The 19772-nt window shown below is 44.7% G+C and overlaps 1 protein-coding gene across 4 annotated transcripts in view; it reads left to right on the forward strand.

The window, feature by feature from the left end:
* pik3r3b (phosphoinositide-3-kinase, regulatory subunit 3b (gamma)) overlaps positions 1-19772 on the forward strand; it is a 735099-nt gene that overhangs the window by 375793 nt on the left and 339534 nt on the right. The window lies entirely within an intron of this gene.

Consider the following 19772-nt stretch of genomic DNA (forward strand, 5'->3'; position numbering starts at 1 on the left):
CCTAACCAGCGATCCTTAAAGGGGCCGCTAGAGGCTGCCCAAAAAGATAAGTTAACATTTTTCATACTTTTGCTTCCATGGACCCAGGAGAAGCGGGGTGCTCCTCCTGGCACCACAGATGTCCTGCAGGTCACTGCTGGCCTGAGCTTGCCCCCACCCCTCCTCCAGTTCACCTCCCTCCTCTTCCCAGGACTTGCCAACGGGTCAGCTTGGCGCGGAGCCAGCTGAATATCTCACGGCCCCAACCAGTTAGCTGCATCAGAGAGGCTGATTGGTTACCGTAGCCCTCTGGTTTTATGGCGATCGACGTCTTCGGGCAGGCATTCCAGGCATGATGCCCATTTTGTGCCAGTTTCCGGCGCTACACAAATTTCTCTCCCAGTATGTTTGCCGTTTAGAAGAATCAACAGAGAGGAACAACAACAACTTGTATTTATATGGTGCCTTTAACGTAGTAAAACGTCCCAAAGCACTTCACAGGAGTATTTTAAGACAAAAAATTTGACACCGAGCCACATAAGGATAAATTAGGTCAGATGACCAAAAGCTTGGTCAAAGAGGTAGGTTTTAAGGAGTGTCTTAAAGGAGGAAAGAGGTAGAGAGGCGGAGAGATTTAGCTGGGAATACCAGAGCTTAGGGCCGAGGCAACAGAAGGCACGGCCACCGATGGTTGAGCGATTATGATCAGGGATGCTCAAGAGGGCAGCATTAGAGGAGCGCAGATATCTCGGGGTGTGGGGGGGGGGGGTTTGTGGGGCTGGAGGAGATTACAGAGATAGGGAGGGGCGAAGCCATGGAGGGATTTGAATACAAGGATGAGAATTTTGAAATCGAGGTGTTGTTTAACCGGGAGCCAATATAGGTCAGCGCGCACAGGGGAGTTGGGTGAACGGGACTTGGTGCGAGTTAGGACATGGGTAGCCGTGTTTTGGATGACCTCAAGTTTACATAGGGTAGAACGTGGGAGGCCAGCCAGGAGTGCATTGGAATAGTCAAGTCTAGAGGTACCAAAAGCATGGATGAGGGTTTTAGCAGCGGATGAGCTGAGGCAGGGGCGGAGCCGGGCAATGTTACAGAGGTGGAAATAGGCGGTCTTATTTATGCTGCGGATATGTGGTCGGAAGCTCATTTCAGGGTGAAATATGACACCAACGTTGTGAACAGTCTGGTTCAGCCTCAGAGTAGATGTTATGTAGAGGGATGGAGTCAGTGGCTAGGGAACGGGATTTGTGGCGTGGACCGAAAACAATGGCTTTGGTCTTCTCAATATTTAATTGGAGAAAATTTCTGCTCATCCAGAACTGGATGTTGGACAAACAGTCTGATAATTTAGAGACCGTGTAGGGGTCAAGAGAAGAGGTAGTGAGGTAGAGCTGGGTGTCGTCAGCGTACATGTGGAAACTGACGGTGGGTTTTCGGATTATGTCTCCAAGGGGCAGCATGTAGATGAGAAATAGGAGGGACCAAGGATAGATCCTTGGGAGACACCAGAGATAATGATGTGGGAGCGGGAAGAGAAGCCGTTGCAGGTGATTCTCTGGCTACGGTTCGATAGATAAGAATGGAACCAGGCAAGTGCAGTCCCACCCAGCTGGACGACGGTAGAGATGTGTTGAGAAGGATGGAATGGAGTGTCAAAGGCTGCAGACAATTCAAGAAGGACGAAGAGTTTACCTTTGTCACAGTCACAAAGGATGTCATTTGTGACTTTGATGAGAGTCGTTTCGATACTGTTGCAGGGGCGGAAAACTGATGGGAGGGATTCAAACATGGAGTTGCGGGAAAGATGGGCATGGATTTGGGAGGTGACAACACATTCACGGACTTTGGAAAAGAAAGGGAAGTTGGAGCTGGGACGGTAGTTTGTAAGGATGGAGGGGTCAAGGGTTTTTTTGAGGAGAGGGGTAATGACGGCAGATTTGAAGGAGAGGGGGACAGTACCTGAGGAGAGAGAACCTTTAACAATTTCAGCTAACATGGGAGCCAGAAAAGGAAGTTGGGTGGTCAGCAGCTTGGTGGGAATAGGGTCGAGGGAGCAGGAAATGTATATAAAAGATACGGCTGGATTTTGCCAGTGGGGAGCTTTTGGAGGTGGGACTCCCACTTGTCGGGTTTCAGTCCTGCCTCCATCAACTTCTGGCCAACCCACGCTATTTTCCCTTGATTGACCTTGTTAAGCCCGCCCAGCGGGTGTAGCAGGCCAATTAAGGGAAAGCCGGTTACAGAGAACGCCATCTGTGTCGCGGAGGTGCGAGACTCTCCGCATACCCAACTCTTGAAGCCTGCAGGAAGAAACAAAGGTAAGTAAACTTTTTCTAACACTTTCCACTTACCTCACATACTCACCTCTCCACATTTGCACCCATCACTTACCTTCACAGCGCACTTTTGCACCCCTTCTGACCCCCGCAGACCCAGTGACCCTCGGTGACCCTGGCGGGGTTCGGAGCCTTCAGGAAGCTCGCAGTTGTGTGGGCAAAATGGGAATAATCCTCTTATCTGCCTGTTAACTACCTGTTAACAGGCAGTTAAGTGGCTGTAATCCCCTTCCTGCCTCCAAGGAGACGGGACCCGGCGTGGGTCGGCTACCTGCCTCCTGGCAAGATGGCATGGAGGTGGGTTGGGCACCCGCCCCCAAATTCTGCCATTTTCCCGGCAGTCCCACCTCCATACCCGCCTCCCCAGGGCTGGTAAGATTGCGCCCATAGATACAAACCCCCCCAAATTAGTTTGCAACAATATGTATAAAACAGTAACATATTCAGCATTATCACGCTTAAGAAAAATTCAATCAAGACATAAGTGAAATATCCAATGGGTGGTTTACAGTCTGTTTAGATAACACAGAAGAGCCTATAAGTACTAATATATACAAACAAAAATTAGTGGATTGTTTGTATTCTTTACCAGATGTCTACCATATTCAATGAATTCTTTATCATATCTTCCCATATTGTTCAAAAGCATCTTGGGGAAGACCATCATTGCTATACCATCCTTTTCTCCCTTTTCACCCATTGAATCAAATATTGGTTTCCTGAAATTGGGACCTTGGAGCCTAATTGGATACATATTTAAAGAATAATACAGCTACCAGTACTCTCAAGGTATACAACAACATTTGGAACCCCACCCCCTCCCCCAGGACATCATTTATTCTTGGTGTAATCTAATAGCAAGCTTCAGATGAGATCATAAACTACAGAAGTGAAGCCTGAGTGGTTTATATCCATCATCTGAAGCTTGAGATTAGATTACAGCCTTCAAATCAGTCCCTTGTCTCCTGTATAATTTATGTATTATTTAGATACTTGTTGGACATTATATACATTGAACATTTTTGTTTATATCTTTCTTGTTTCATGTTCTCAGTAATGATACAGAAGCTGCAGGCAAATTTCATGTCATTGGCAGTTGAGAGAAATTTCACTTTTTTTAAATGAAAAAGCCAATTTCTTGTGTATTTGCACAGATGGATTAAAAAAAATCGTCACTTCTTAGTAATCGGAATGAAATGCGGGTAGACAGAGGCTGGGATAATTTTATTTGCTGGCCATTAGCAAGTGGGAGCCTAGCAGTAGCCCAGGTGGTGCAGCAGTGGAACGGTCGCTGCAGCACCTGAAGAGGAGAGAGGGCACTGAAAGGAGCCATACAGACCCCAAAGAAGCGGGTAGCTCAATTTTTTTTTGTAAGCCTCTACTGAGACTGAGGCTACGGTAGTTGTCTGGTGTTGAATTGGAGCGATAGGAGACCATTATGAGGCACGCTCTCGCTCCATTCTCGCACTAGTGGGCTTTACGGCCACTATTCCAGGGATGAGCTCCAGGCTTCACCTAGTGCTTCCTGAGACTGGCGGTAAGAAGGGCAGATGGATGGAAAATCCACCGGGAAGCCGAGCCTCACCTCTCTGCCAGTATATGCAGGCGGAAGGCAGGGAAGAGGTGGCCAGTCGTGGTGATCCTGACCGGGACGGGAAGAGGGATATCCAAGCTGGGGAGGTGGCGGTCGTCCTCACTGCCCCATTTTAACACCGTTTCCACCACAATCCCACCTGATTTTGGGTGGGATCATGGAGGGAAATCGAGGCCATTTCTGAAAAATTCTCAAATAGCATTTTTATCTATTTATTTTGGGATTATTGATTTTCTGTTGTGCATCAGTAGTTCAGGCAACTAATGAACTAATAATTCTTTGTGAGAATGCTTTTGGAAGCAAGATGGCATCCATTTTAAACATGAATTTTTTTTTAATCAATAGTGTGTTACGTGTTTGCTGGTTTTCCTCTTCTTTCTGCTCTCCCTGAGCCATAAATCCCCTTGTGGCAGAGAGGCTAGATGGACAGGACGAAGGCTTCTGATTATGCTGTTGTGGAGCTGGCCACTGAGAGGATTCCAAGAGCAGCTTGATTCCCTCTAATTTTCCTTCCCTAAGGTGGGGAGGTCGGGTGTCTCCACTGAGCAGCACCGCACAGCTGTAGAGGACCCCAGCGGCTGTGCCGGACCACAGCGGCTGTGGCGGGCCACCCTGTGGTGCCATACCTTTGAAGCTTCAGCTCACTGCTACCCAGCAGCAATTTTGTCACAGATGAATGGAGTGGTAAAATAATATTCTATTCAGTCTGGCTAAATTATTAAATGCGAGCTGGACAAAATACGTAATTGTAATGAGTTTGAAACCCCTTCTAAGGAGCTTTAATAAATTATTTTTCAGATCTGAAGTACAGTGCAGCACTGGCTGACACTGAAGCAGTGTGGAAGATGAGAGTCTATAGAAATGAGAAATTAATTTTCCATGATTTTTTTATGTTTGTAAAAACAGAGTACTGGGTAAAGAGAGGCAAAAAAAAATCCTACAAGGTTTGGGGCACTCACTGCAAAATTATTAGCAAATCTTGAACGATTTCAGAATTGTACTGATACCTGAAAGAGTAATGTTCTTAACCCTCTACTGATCACATGGAATTACATATAAATTACAGCCCAGAAACAGGCCGTTCAGCCCATGTTGGTGTTTATCCTTCACACAAGCAGTACTCCTAGTCCCATGTACCCAACTTGTTATGTCAAAAGACTGGGCTCAGCCCATTTAAGATCGCATTGCCCTTTAAGTTGACGTTTTTATTTAGCAGTAGATTATATGAATTATTAAGGTTTTGAGCAAACTTTAAAAAAAACATCCTATTCAGTCCATGGATATACAACCTGTGTAAATAAAGCAGCTTCTCTATCAGCGGAGAATGTCATAATGAAAAGAACAGGTACCGACAAAAGATTTTTCTGTGAAATGTGAGATCATTTTCACCTTCGAGGGAACTCCTGGGCTCACCAGAGCCGAGATTAGAATTTATATCAAGAAAGGTAGCTATGGGAGAAATGAGATTATAATTAGCTACAGCAGGTATGTGTGTCTGTCTGTGTGCACAGGAAGGTGTGTAAGTTGGCTGTTGTACATGTGCTTAAATTACCCCAGTTTAAAATGTTAGTTGCTGTATCATCACTGATGATCATTTGTAGGTCTATTCACTATGGCTTTTGTTGAATCTTCAGCTTTTAGATGCTGCTTCCCCCTCATTGACTGGTCTAGTCTCAAATTATTCGAGAAGAATAGCTGTTCTTTGTGAAGAAATATAAACCTAAATTTTGCAAATATGCACTGGTGGTGTGCAAGCTCGCTGCCGCCAGTACATATCAGAAACTCACGGGCAGCACACCTGTGATTTTCTAACATGTACTGGCGGCAGGTGAGGTGGCTCACTGCCCATGTGCACTCGGAACATTTACTCCATAAACTCTGCGGTGGGGGCGATTTTCCTATGCCTACTTCCCCATTTATGCTAGAAAAACAGCAAAAGGATTTGAAGACAATTGCGAGGATCTTAAAGTTGATTCACTGAGGGACAGGGAGCCTGCGGAGCTCATGGAAGATGGGGTGTTAGGTGTGTGGACTTTGTACGCAACAGAACGTGGGCCGCAGAGCTCCATATGAGTTGAAGTTTGTGTATGGCCGAGATTGGGGGCCGTTGAGAACACTGGAGAAATTGAGCCTAGAGCTGACAAAGGCATGGTTTCAGCAGTCAAGTCGAGGCAGGAGCAACAACAAAAATAAAATTGTTACAGAAAATTACATTTCCCCAATTGTTTAGTTATATCTTTCTCTTTTTCCATTGCCACACAAAATCTTCCAAATGTGACAACGGGCAGAGGACCTACTCACAGGCCTCTGCCAATGCAGCTAAGGGGTGTGGAAAAGAACTTTGGGTTTATTCACCTGCCTGTTCCTGTTTTTGGAATAGAGAAGCCATTTGGCAGCGTCTTGCTCTGGTCGAGCTGGAATTGGAACTCTGTGTGTAGGATATTGTGGGCATGAAACCACATCCTATCTTCCCTTTGTATAGCACTTATGAACACAAAAGACCTGTTGTCATATATAGTCTGGCAATGGAAGTAATCCTGTAAGAATTGTCAATGATACTGCAAGGATTATCCTTGAGGCTGAGTACAACTTCAAGCTAGTATTTGAAAGGATTGATTGTAAAAGGACACTAAAATGAGAATCCAAAGTGACCTGAATAATGCCAGTCAGGGCAAATTTGGCAATTATCATTGTTTGACCCATTTTGGGCTTGAATATGCCTGTCCCTTTAAAACAGCTGCATGGCCGGAGCGATGATTCGTTCTCCTGCACACATGTGGCGTTTTTGAGTTCTCTTGTGTTGTGGATGCATAAAGGGGCAAAATCTTTATCCGTACACAATCAGTATTTTGCCATGATGGGGAGGGGAAGGGGCACGTGCAGTCAAGCCTAGTCCAGTGAAAGGCATCAGAATCCTAGCACTATGGCCCAGAATGTTTGTCCTTGCAGTCTGGGGACAGAGAATTAGTCAGATAGACATAATTCTGATTCCTGCTGGTGTGAGAGTGATTTAGATACACCCATCCTCTTTGTGTTGTCTGGTTTAGGCTTTGTGGATACTCAAATTTAAATGCGGCTGTGACATTAGCTCCTTTTTCCCTCATCAAACAGGCCAGGGAAGACTTTTACCCACTGAGGTATGCAAGAAAGTTAGAGTTTTATAAAAACAGAAATGAAAAATGATTTTGCTATCCACATTCATACTGCTAAATTGTTTGGAGTGTTGAAGGAGTTGTCAATATTAAGGAAACGTTAGGAGTGAAATTTAAAATGAAGAATGAGGCAAATTGTAAACTGGTTTAAGCAAATGGAGCTGTGTATATTTTTAACATTTTTGAGAGTGATACCCAGTAAGAGACCAAATAATTGAGGCTTAGTCTAATGTCTGGGGGATCCCTTTCAGTGTGTCCATTCCAGTGAGCAAGGATCTATCGTTGGATCGATCCTACTGATGTTAAAGCTGCTAGCCTCTTAAAGTTATTGGTTGTGGCTACATGTTCCCATCCCCCCCCCCAAGTTCCATCTATGTATTAGCTGATATCTGTCAGTGAGGATACTTATTCATAATTTATCTCCCCCTTTGAGGAATTGATGTTGCTCCTTTAAGCAGCAAACTAAAGCTAGTTTGTTCCTCAGAAGGAGTAATTGCTGTATTCCGGACAACTGTTATGCCCTTTATTCCACAGCAACACGGTACACAAATATGCTTACTGCTACATAATTACATAGCAACCTATTGCAACCTCTAGTTCCTTACTGACAATCTTTGAGGCAGACAGAAGGCCTTGACAGCTAAAGGGCTCACGTATATTCTTAGAAGTAATCAACCTTTTCTCTTATTGCACTGTACAGCAAGTAAAGCTGTGACACTGATGTAGTTGCTCATTTTTCCATCTGTTCAGAGACTGTTAATTACATTGATCGTAGACTGATGAATTGTTTAATAAACTGCCAGGACTCTGGGTGCCAATGTGCTGTAGTGATCAGCTGCTCATTATACTTTATTTATCACTGTATCTGCCATTAACATCCAATAAAAGAGATGTGTGGAGATTCTGCTGACTTTAAAAAGGTGCAGCTGAATAATAGACTCTTATGACCTTTCTGTGGAAGGATTTTGCTGGCATGAAGTCAAAAGGCCAAAGATCGTTATCAAAAATCTTACAAGGATTTGCAATTGCACTGAAGGGCTCTATATGCTCTTATGTCATCCAATAACATTCCTTTTAAAAAACGTCCTTCAATGTCTCCCTGAACCGCACACTATTCTCAACCGGGCTATAGTGAAGCAACTGGTTACACTAACACTTCTTATTTATGGGACATGGCTAAAATGGCCAACTCACTGCATAGTCACTATTAGCACAAAGCCACTTAATACCCCTCCGAAGCACATCACATTGGGGGAACCAGCTTGCGCTCTACCAGCTCACTTCTCCTGGAACATTCCCCTTAAATCAAAAACTTTTCCAAACGCTGTTTTTTTTATAGGGGAGAGAGCAGAATACTCTTACGGATTCAAATCCGCATAAGTACACAAATTAAGTAGAAGCAAAGGCCAGGCATTAGATCTGAGAAAATGCTTAAAGTTACTCATTCATAAATTCATCATTGACTTTGTCCAGGCTCCCCGTGCCGTCTTCCATTCTGCAATCTCAGCACACGGTTACACTGAGATCTGGAACACAATCCGGAGAAAACCTACAAAAGAGTCTGGAAAATAATATTAAACAGGCCCAATCTGTCAACAAAGGTTTAATGTAAAAAACAGTAATTTAAACAAAATAAGAGTGTGTTTAATAATATATGTTTCAAATGGTGACAGTTTTGCTTGTGCTGTACTTGAAAAATAACAAGACACCATCTGCACTGAGGCTGTGGTTTGTCATCCTAACTTTCAAATGGGGCAGGGGTGGCGGGGGGGGGGGGGGATGCGGGGTGCGGGGGGGTCTTGTCTGAATTTTTTCTGCAAAGACAAAAATCTACACGAATTATTTGAAAACTGAAATTAGTCAAAATGACTTTGAGAGTGGCACTGAATCACAGTCACATGAGATAGATGCACCCAGGATATTCCAAATATTCCCAATCTCAGCTGTACTACTGGAGAGGGGGAGGAGGTGGAGGACAGCAGGTACAGAGTAATAGTGAGAACATTTCCCATGGAGATGGAGGGAAAATTCGAGAGCACGTGAGCGCAGGTCACTCATTCACTTTGTTGCTGATCATTTGAGTGTCATTGGTAGAAGTATGGAAAATGGTGGAAGGAGTTCAACACTGAAGAAAACAAAATACATTAAAAAAGAGAGGCAAATTAAAAGCAAAGGAAGCTTTGACTTGGATTGGGCGAGTTTTACACACAAGGTTCATTTCTGAACTGTAGGTTTATGTGTGTGGCTCAGCAAATGGCCCCAATTTAAAGTTTTAGTTCAGCTCAAAGTAGGCTTTAGCTTGAACTTAAAGCCATCTAAACACATAAAATGTTTTCTTTTTATAATTTGCTCTTAAAATAAAAGCTCATTCGCCAATGTGGCAATTTGTATTTCTGCAACTAAGTTGGTTTCCATTTCAGGCCCTGCGTGTCTGCATTAAGCAATCCCAAATCGGGCAAAGCATGGTTAGAGGCAGAATAATGCTTCCTTTACTCTACCCTGCCCTAAGCCTCATAAAAGCACCCCTTATTGCATCAATATAAAATGTTTCCATTTCCTAGTATCACACGCCCTCATGGGATTGCCAGTTTAGTGTCAATTGGTGCCAAATTAGGGGCAGTTTTAGAATAGAATAGATTCCTAGAAACTTACAGCACAGAAGGAGGACATTCGGCCCGTTGTGCCGGTGCTGACTCTTTGAAAGAGCAGTCATGCTTAGTCCCACATCCCCGCTTTCTGTCCGTAACCCTGTAACTTGCTTATCCTCAAGTGCCTGTCTTACCCTGTTTTAAAATTATTTATGGAATCAGCTTCCACCACCTTTTCAGGTGGAGCGTTCCAGATCTCGACAACTCTCTGAGTGAAATAAATTCTCCTCATCTCCCCTCTAGAATTTTTGCCAATGATTTTGAATCTATGACCTCTAGTTATTGACCCACTCGCCAGAGGGAATATTTTTTCCCCATTTACTCCATCAAAACCTCTCATCATCTTGAAAACCTCTATTAGGTCACTTCTTAACTTTCTCTTTTCCAAGGAGAACAGTCTTAACTTTTCCAATCTCTTCTCATCACTGAAGTCCCTCATCCCTGGTGACATCCTGGTAAACCTCCTCTGTACCCTTTCTAAGGCCTTTACATCTTTCCTGAAGTGTGGTGCCCAGAATTGTCCACAATACTCCAGCTGAGGCCTAACCAGAGATTTATAAAGTTCTAGCATGTTCTCTTTGCTTTTATATTCTATGCCTCTGTTTATAAACCCAAATAACCCATATGCTTTTTAACCACCTTATCAACTTGCCCTGCCCCTTTAAGGATTTGTGTATATGAACACCAAGGTCTCTCTGCTCATCTACACTTTTCAAAAATGTGCCCTTTATAGTATTCTGTCTTTCTATATTAGTCCTCCCAAAGTGCATCACTTCACATTTCTCTGCAATGAACACCATCTGCCATTCTGCCCATTTTACCAGCCTGTCTATGTCAGCCTGAAGCCTATAACTATCCTCATCATGATCTACTACTTTGCCAAGTTTCGTATAATCTGCAAACTTTATAGTGCTGCTCCCCACCTGAGTCTAGGTTGTTTATAAAAATTGAAAAGAGTAATGGACTCAAAACTGACCCTTGGGGAACACCACTCCAAACCACCTCCAGGTCTGAAAAACATCCATCCATATAGTAATCTGGGATGTAATGCTTAAGTTATCCACCAGATGGAGACAAATATTAAGGGATCACATTTACCAGTGTTAAGGTAATATCCTGTTACTCCAGTTATTAAGGTAATGTGGAATTGTGGGTATGACTCAGAGGTTCATCCTCCATCTTGGTGATCGCACAGTAAGAATTGGAAGTGCTTGCCTGCAGTAGTAAGAGATGTTTCTCTGCTACATATGTATAATTAAACAGTTGAGTTTTGGTTCCTGAAGTCTGGCTTATCTCAGTTTCTGACCTTACCACTCGGATATCACAATCCAGCACCACCCTTTGCTTCCCATCACTGGGCCAATTATGTATCCATACCGCCACTTTCCCCCTAAGTCCATGGGCATCCATCTTCTTAATATGCCTCCAGTGTGACACTTTGTCGAATGCCTTTCGAAAGTCCACATATACAACATCTACTGCACTACCATGATCAACCTTCTCTGTTACTTCATCAAAGAATTCAATAACATTTATTAGACACGATTTACCTTTAACAAATCTATACTGGTGCTCCTTGATTAACCTATGCCTTTCCAAGTGAAAGTTTATTTTGTTCCTGATAACGGTTTCCAATAACTTCCCCACCATCGAGGTTAGGCTGACTGGCCTGTAGTTTCCTGGTTTATCCCTCTCCCCTTTCTTGAATAGTGGTATAACATTAGCAAACCTTCAGTCCTCCATCACTACTCTTGTATCCAATGAGGATTGAAAGATTGTGACCAATGCCTCTGTTATTTCTACCTTTGCTTCTTTCAGCAAGCTAGGATGCATTCCATCTGGACCACGTGACTTACCAACTTTCAGTAATGCTAATCTTTTTAATACATCTTCTCTATCTATTATTATCCTGTCCATAACTTCCCTCTCCTCTTTTAGTGTTACCTTCACATCATCCGCTTCCTTTGTGAAGACAGATGCAAAGCACTCATTTAATACTTTTGCCATATCCTCTGCCTCCACGTGAAGATTTCCCTTTGGGTCCTTAATAGGCCCAACTCTTTCCCTCGCAAACCGCTTACACTTTATGGCCTAGAAATTGGGTTTTGGCTTAGCCAGGGCTTTAGCGCCGGAAGTTAGTGCCGGCGCTAAGTCCCCCTGCGCGCGCCAAAAATTCAGTAGCGCCGCGCCCAAACGGCTGCCGGCGCTACTGAAGGGTCTTAGCGCCTGGAAAAGGGCGCTAACTGCCGTTTAGCGCCGCAATTCCAGCGCTGCGGCACCCGATGCGGTGCGGCAGGCTGGGGAAGTGCAGGCCTCCTCCTTCCGTTAAGGAGGAGCTGCCTGCACCCGGCCGCGGCCCGCGCAAATCTGTTTAAAAATGAGCCCGGCACCTCGGACAAGTGCCGGGCTTGCATCTGTTCCGGGGGGGGGGGGGGGAGAAGTCCGGGGAGGGAGCTGCGGGCAGGCGGCCGGCGGGAAAGCGGCCGGCCGCCGCGGGGCCTTTAATGCGCTGGCACAAACACATGTTGGACTCTGTTGCCAGAGTCTTAGTTGCGGCTGCCACGGGCGAGGCGGCCGCAACTGAATTTCGGCGCTGGGGCCCGTCGGCATGGCAACCGGGACGCTGCGCACACCGATGACGTCATCGGTGCCGGCGCAGCGCTACCGGTGCAACGCCGCTTTAGGGCCCCAGGGAATTTTTCAACTGGCCATAACTCTGGCGCTAGTCCCTCTAGCGCCTCAAAAGCGGCGCTAAGGCTAGTGAATTTCTAGGCCTATATGTTTATAAAAAGTTTTAGAGTTCAATTTAATGTTGCCTGCTAATCTTTTCTTGTAACCTCTCTTTGCCTCCCGTGTTAACTTTTTCAATTCCCTCCTGCACTTTCCATAATCTTCCTGGTTAGTAACTGAATCTTGCTCCTGACATTTGTCATAAGCCTCCTTTTTCTGTTTTAATTTAACTTTTATTTCCTTTGTCGTCCAGGGCACATTAGCTTTGTATGCTCTACCATTTCCCTTCAAAGGAATATGCCCAGTTTGTACCTGAACTATCTCTTCCCTGAATGCTCTCCATTGCTCCATTACTGCTTTACCCTGGAATCGCCTTTTCCAATCTACCTGTGCTAGGTCCCTTCTTAAATCACTGAAATGAGCTCTTCCCCAGTTTAGCAATTTTTTTGTGCCACCAGGACCTGGATTAGTCCTGCACAAACGCATTTAACATTGGACTTTTACAATCAGTGTCTAACCCATCATTCCTAAACATTTTACAGATTTTCATTACATGCATTTTGTGAATGTTTTAATAGCATTGCAGATTTTTTGTAGGGAAGGTAGTAAAATTCTAAACCAAATCAAAAATCAATAGTGCGTGGGCAGTTCCTTGAGGCACTGTTTTCCCTGTTGTATTTGGATGCACAATGGAACATTTTGCACCTGATTGACTATTATTGTATTATTGATTATTATTGTCCACATAAAGCAGGACAAATCCAATTGGCCAATTACTGCCCCATCAGCCTACTCTCAATCATCAGCAAAGTGATGGAAGGTGTTGTCGACAGTGCTATCAAGCGGCACTTACCAATGCTCAGTTTGCGTTCCACCAGGACCACTCAGCTCTAGACTTCATTACAGCCCTGGTCCAAACATGGACAAAAGAACTGAGTTCTCGAGGTGAGGTGAGAGTGATGCCCTTGACATCAAGGCAGCATTTGACCGAGTGTGGCATCAAGGATCCCCAGTAAAATTGAAGTCAATGGGAATCAGGGGGAAAACTCTTCACTGGCTGGAGTCATACCTAGCACAAAGCAAGACAGTTGTTGTGGCTGTTGGAGGCCAATCATCTCAGCACCAGGACATCGCTGCAGGAGTTCCTCAGGGCAGTGCCCTAGGCCCAACCATCTTCAGTTGCTTCATCAATGACCTTCCCTCCATCAGAAGTTCAGAAGTGGGGATGTTTGCACAGTGTTCAGTTCCATTCACAACTCCTCAGATAATGAAGAAGTCCGTGCCTACAAGCAGCAAGACCTGGACAACATTCAGGCTTGGGCTGATAAGTGGCAAGTAACATTCGTGCCACTAAAGTGCTAGGTAATGACCATCTCCAACAAGAGAGAGTCTAGCCACCTCCCCTTGACATATAATCGCTCAACCATTGGTGGCTGTGCCTTCTTCTGCCTAGGCCCTAAGCTCTGGAATTCTCTGCCTAAAGCTCTCCCCCTCACTAACTCTCTTTCCACCTTTAAGGCGCTCCTTAAAACCTACCTCTTTGACCAAGCTTTTGGTCACCTGCCCTAATTTCTCCTTATGTGGCTCAGTGTCAAATTTTTTGTCTTTTAATACTCCTGTGAAGCACCTTGGGACATTTTACTATGTCTTTCCACCATCTACAAGGCACAAGTAAGGAATGTGATGGAATACTCTCCACTTGCCTGGATGAATGCAGCTCCAAAAACATTCAAGAAGCACAACACCATCCAGGACAAAGCAGCCTGCTTGATTGGCACCCCATCCACCACCTTAAACATTCACTCCCTCCACCACCGGCGCACTGTGGCTGCAGTGTGTACCATCTACAAGATGCACGGCAGCAACTCACCAAGGCTTCTTCGACAGCAACTCCCAAACCCGCGACTTCTTCCACCGAGAAGGACAAGGGCAGCAGGCGCAAGGAAACACCGTCACCTCCAAGTTCTGCTCCAAGTCATACACCATCCTGACTTGGAAATATACCGGCGTTCCTTCATTGTCGCTGGGTCAAAATTCTAGAACTCCCTCCCTAACAGCACTGTGGGAGTATCTTCACCACACGGACTGCAACGGTTCAAGAAGGCGGCTCGCCACCACTTTTTCAAAGGCAATTGGGGTGGGCAATAAATGTCGGCCTTGCCATTGATGCCCACATCCCATGAAATAATTTTTTTAAACGATTTTGAGTGTATTCAAATGAATATCTGCCTCGCTTTTGCATCAGTTAGCCAAGGTTTCAGAGATGTGTTCAGTCAAGTTTTACTGAAAAATAATGCACTCCATGTTACAGAAGTATAACACTCATATATTAGGGAGTAAGATGGATATTTGGGAATAATTACAAGGCAAGAATCTCAGTGAGAGGTTCAGATACATTATAAACCACAAGAGCAAATCTCAAATGGTTTATAACTGAATCCTCAGATGAGATTATAGCTTTGAAATCACTCTTACATATCCATTATTTTTACAATATACTAGTGAATCCTCAGTGACATTGCCCACATTCAGAGAATACCCTGTTTTTTTAAGTGACGCTGCTGAACTCCATCAACAACCGTGCGCTCCCCCCAAGGTCAGAGATGCTCGCCACCCCCTCACTTTGCAGCAGCATTTCACCCACTCTTCCTCATCCCCACCCTCCCACAACAGGTGTGTGTTTCTGGGGTACACTGGACAGGAGGTGGCATGTACCCCGTGTCTACTGCTGACATGCCTTCGTGTTTGCAGTAGAATATTTACAGTTTTAGTGTGGAACTTACAAGGGCACAAAAATAGTTCTTTGTTTTGCTAGTTTGCTTTTCCTCAACGTTCCTTAAGTGTGTGCATGCTAAATGTCCTTCTAGAAATACTCTGGGTTTATTTATGAGTCTTACCCTGGCGTCTGTTGGTTCTTTCATGTAAAAAACCATGTTGAAACTTGCCTGTGGTACATGGTTTTCTTTGTAATCCACAAGTTACAGTCACAAGCTTAATTTTTGTGAAGCTTCTTTACAGTATTCCTTTTACTACAGCTTTCAAAAAACACACTGCCCCAACCTTTTCTAGTTCTGGTGAAGGGTCCCCGACTCGAAACGTTGGGGACGATTTTCCCGAAGCTGTCAGGAAGAAGGCGGGACTACAACTTTCGGGTTTTAGACCCGCCTACATCGACGTCCAGCCAATCCGCGCGATTTTCCCTTGATTGACCTTGTTGAGCCCGCCCAGCGGGCTCAGCAGGCCAATTAAGGGCTACCCAGCAACAGGTGGCGTCACAGACTGCAATTTCATCTGTCAAGAGTTCTTGACAGATGAAATATCAGTGTTTCACAGCTGGTTGAAGCGGTGAAACACTGACAGTCTGAGTTCTGACATGAGTCCTTCTGCACAGACTCAGTTAGAACTCACACCGGCACTAAAAGCTGAAGGCTGTCACTTTTCACAGATTGCAGCCGTTCAGCTTTAAGTGCCGGCTGAGTGATGCGCTCCCGACGGCTACAGGAAGAAAGGCTGTGAAGGTAAGTACAGGTAAGTAAAAGTTCTTTACACACTTTAGACACACCAAACACACTTACCTTTGCAGTCATGCACCCTTCACTCACCTGAGCGCCGACATCGCGACCCCTCCAACTCCTTCAACCCAACGGCTTGCCTGCTCTAACCTGGCGTGGTTTGGAGCCGTCGGGAATCCCACACAAAACCCCTCAAAATTGGTATTAGGCTAAAAACTGCCTGTTAACTACCTATTAACAGGCAGTTAATTGGCACTAATCCCTTCCCGCCTGGGGTCAGCGGGTCCCAGTGCAGGGCGGGTACCCGCTGCCTCTGAAAGTTGCGTGGAGCGGGGTTTTGGGCGGGATGGTGTCGGGACCCCCGAAATAGGGATTTTCCCCCCCCTACACGCCTGAAACCCCGCCTGACGGCTCCCCGAAAATCGACCCCGTTGACTCCGTTTTTCTCTCCTCGATGCTGCCTGACCCGCTGAGTGTTTCCAGCATTCTCTGTTGTTATTTTTTAAAAACACATGTTTACTTCCTTTCTACCCTTAAAGGAACAGGCTAGCTTAAACACTACTCCACCTTAGCAGCAGGATATTATATTGTGAATCACATGGTACAACACTGCAGTCATTATAAAGCAGCTTTGAAGCTCTGCTTCAACTCAAACAACACCACAGTCACCTGCTAGTATACACACGTCTCGTGTTTAGCACGTGTGTATCATACTTCATGTATCACACTTCGTTACAGACACAAAGCAATCTTTTCAAAAAGAAAGTCGTACATTTTATTCTTGGTTCTTCTGACCTTTCAGCCTGAAATTTACAAGGAAATTGACCTCAGCAATTCGCATTCAGTGCCAATTACCTGGATTCCCATAGGGAATACTTGATAGCGAATTGGCAGCCTTTGATGTAAAATGGACTGGCAAATCGGCATCACCCATTTTACACGATCACACAAAGTTAAAGTCACCCCCAATGTATTGAAAAACTGTCTAAACATGTTACATAGAGTCACTATTTCATGTCTTTGTGTGTCAAAACTAGTTATTCCTTGGATTTGTTTTATTCATGGGGCAGGCATAGAGGGTTGGATGGGAAATGGGAAAAGAAAGCATTGACAACAGCATGCAATACCAGATGGGATATGAACTGTCATTGGGGGGTGGAGGGAGGCAGAAACAGCAAGAGTTGAGTCATGAGCTGATAGAGTGAGGTATTAAGGGATGTGGAGGAAAATGCTCCAGTCTTGCTTGACTAGGATCAGCTGTTCTTTTCTAGTTTTGATGCAAAAACTATACCGCTGTCCTCACAGTGCTAATTCATTATTGTAATGTACCAGGCTATCAGTTTTGTAGATCTGCGCTGAAGGGAACTGTCAATGCTTAAAGGATTTAGCTTGTATGTTTAGGAACAGATTGAATTGCAGAAACTGGCTGTAGTGCAGATCTGATTTTTGATAATTCTATACATTGCAACTTATCTCTGACAAGGACAAGGCCGACAAGTTCAATTTTCTCGATGTCATAAGTAATGCTATGATGACCGTGACTAAGTCTGAATCTAGCTCAGGTTTCTGAGGGATCTGACTCACATGATATTCTGCCCTTGGATTTGAAAAGCTAATAGCCAAGATCGTGGCCCCGAAATTCCACGTAAGTTCTACTGTTTTCCCGCCGTAACTTTGGCAGGAGACTGGTGGAACCCTCAAAGAAACAGGAAGAGACGGTTACTTTCCCTCTTAACAAGGCAAATGACAGGCAGGGGGTGGTGTCAGGGACAGAGACTTCCTTACCCAGGTGTTCCCACGACAGAACCTCAGTCAGGACCCAGGGGGAGAAATTGGGTATTACTCATTTGGGGCACGAACTTTTCAAAGTTGAGAAAGTTAGTGCCAGACGCTAATGTTTCTCAACTTTAAAAAAATTCGGTTTTGTGCTGCAGGAAGGAAGTGGAGCGCTAAATCAAGCATTCCACTTCCATCCTGGAGCGCAACAGGCAGCAGGCAGAGCAGTGAGTTCTGCAGCGCTGCACACTGGGCCATGCAGCGCTGCCGCGTTGGAAGGCTCCTTCCCTCCCTTAAAGGGAAGGGCCATCGCTGCAGGCTCTGCAAGGGCAAAACTTACCTGGTCCCTGACAGCAGCCATGAGCCGGCCCGATCAGCCCAATGCACTGCAGGGGGCGGAAATGAATTTTGGGTCGGGCCGCTACCGGGGCGATGCGCAGCCAGATGACGTCACAATCTCCGGGCGCAGGCGATCATGGCGCATGGGGTTACTGCCACCGCAAACCACCAGGTGAATTTCGTGGGTGGTGGTAGCATTGCCACGCCCGGGCAGTAAGTCCTTAGCGCCCCGTTATTGCTCCCTGGAGGCGCTAATGGGAGGCACTAAGGCACTGAATTTCTAGCCCAAAGTGTTCCAGTGGCACCCTGGATTAACTAAATACCTTGTGATAGGATATCAACATTGCACCAATCTTCATGTTATTATTCATAACAGTGCCCAATTTGAATGACTTTTGTTGTTTTTCTGTTTTTCTAATATATGATGTCTTTACACTGTGCACTTTGGCATATTAACAGTGCGCCCAACGTTCACTGAACATGAGGCTACGGGGCATAACTGCCCTTCCATGCTAATTGGCACTAAAGCTCTTATTCACTAAGCTATTGCTGATCTTAAAAAATATGCTTTGAAAGAAAGACTTTCATTTATATAAGCACATTATCGTATCTCAGAAATCTCTCAAAGTTGTTCAAATAAAATGATTCCTTTGAAGTCGAGTGGCTGTTAAACTTTGCTACAGTTTGTCTGCCAAAAATCCCACCTGTAACCACGGCCACTTGTGGAAAACCACATTTTTATAGATCGGCACAGGGCTTTTGAATGGAGCCCTAATTATGCTGTAGCAAGGAGGGAAGGGACCATAGTCTTGATGTTGAGGTTGAAGTTAATTGTCGAGGTAACACAGGGAGAATTCTGCCTCTGTCCACCATATGACATACCTCGCCCAGAGTGAAGGTGGTTCATGCAGAACATCAGACAATATTCCATTCCACAACACTGTTGTTATTCACCTCAATGAACAGGTAGCAAAGGAAAACATTTAGAATTAATAATTCATCTCAGGTGTGGTGATTAAATTAGAGTTTTAATAATTTTACAAGTTATTCGAATAACGTTAGTAAAAGAGATGCAATCTCATTTCAATTTAAATGATCTTGTAGATTATGTTGATTTACTTCATAATGAATAGTGTAGGTGGCAAACTATTCTATACACAGAGCAGTGAACATAACCCAGAAAAGCCACTTCTGATAGCAAAGCTGATAACTAAGAAATGTCAATATTCTCACAGTAGCAGTTTTAAGGATGAATTTTAAATTAATATTGTTGGAGCCCTTGTCCCAGAACAGAGCCCTTGCAATGATAATGACTCCAGTGAACTTATTGGGTAAGACTAAAATGTTTCTGATGATGCACTATTGCATACCCAATATATGAAAGAAGTTGTTTTGCTAGCGCACTACAGCAAATGCCATTCCCTGGAATGTTCTCTTGGCATCTTGCTAGTAACCTTATCCCTCATTATCCCGCCACTAGGGATGGTCAATGTGTGACACATCGCTTTCCATGCATTCCATTTTTGTCAGTTTGACTTTTTCACCTCAAAAAATATCTCCCCCGTGTCATTTTGTTCTCTTCCCCTTCTCCTCTTCCAACTCACTAATCACCCATTCTCCCCTTACTCAGCAAATGGTTAGGTTTTTTGGAGATGCCATCAGACTACTATCTGTGCCACTCCATGAATAGCTAGAATTCCAAT

Source organism: Somniosus microcephalus, chromosome 3 (assembly GCF_052327205.1).
Source record: "Somniosus microcephalus isolate GS21.2 chromosome 3, FLI_Smic_1.0, whole genome shotgun sequence".
NCBI classification, from domain to species: domain Eukaryota; kingdom Metazoa; phylum Chordata; class Chondrichthyes; order Squaliformes; family Somniosidae; genus Somniosus; species Somniosus microcephalus.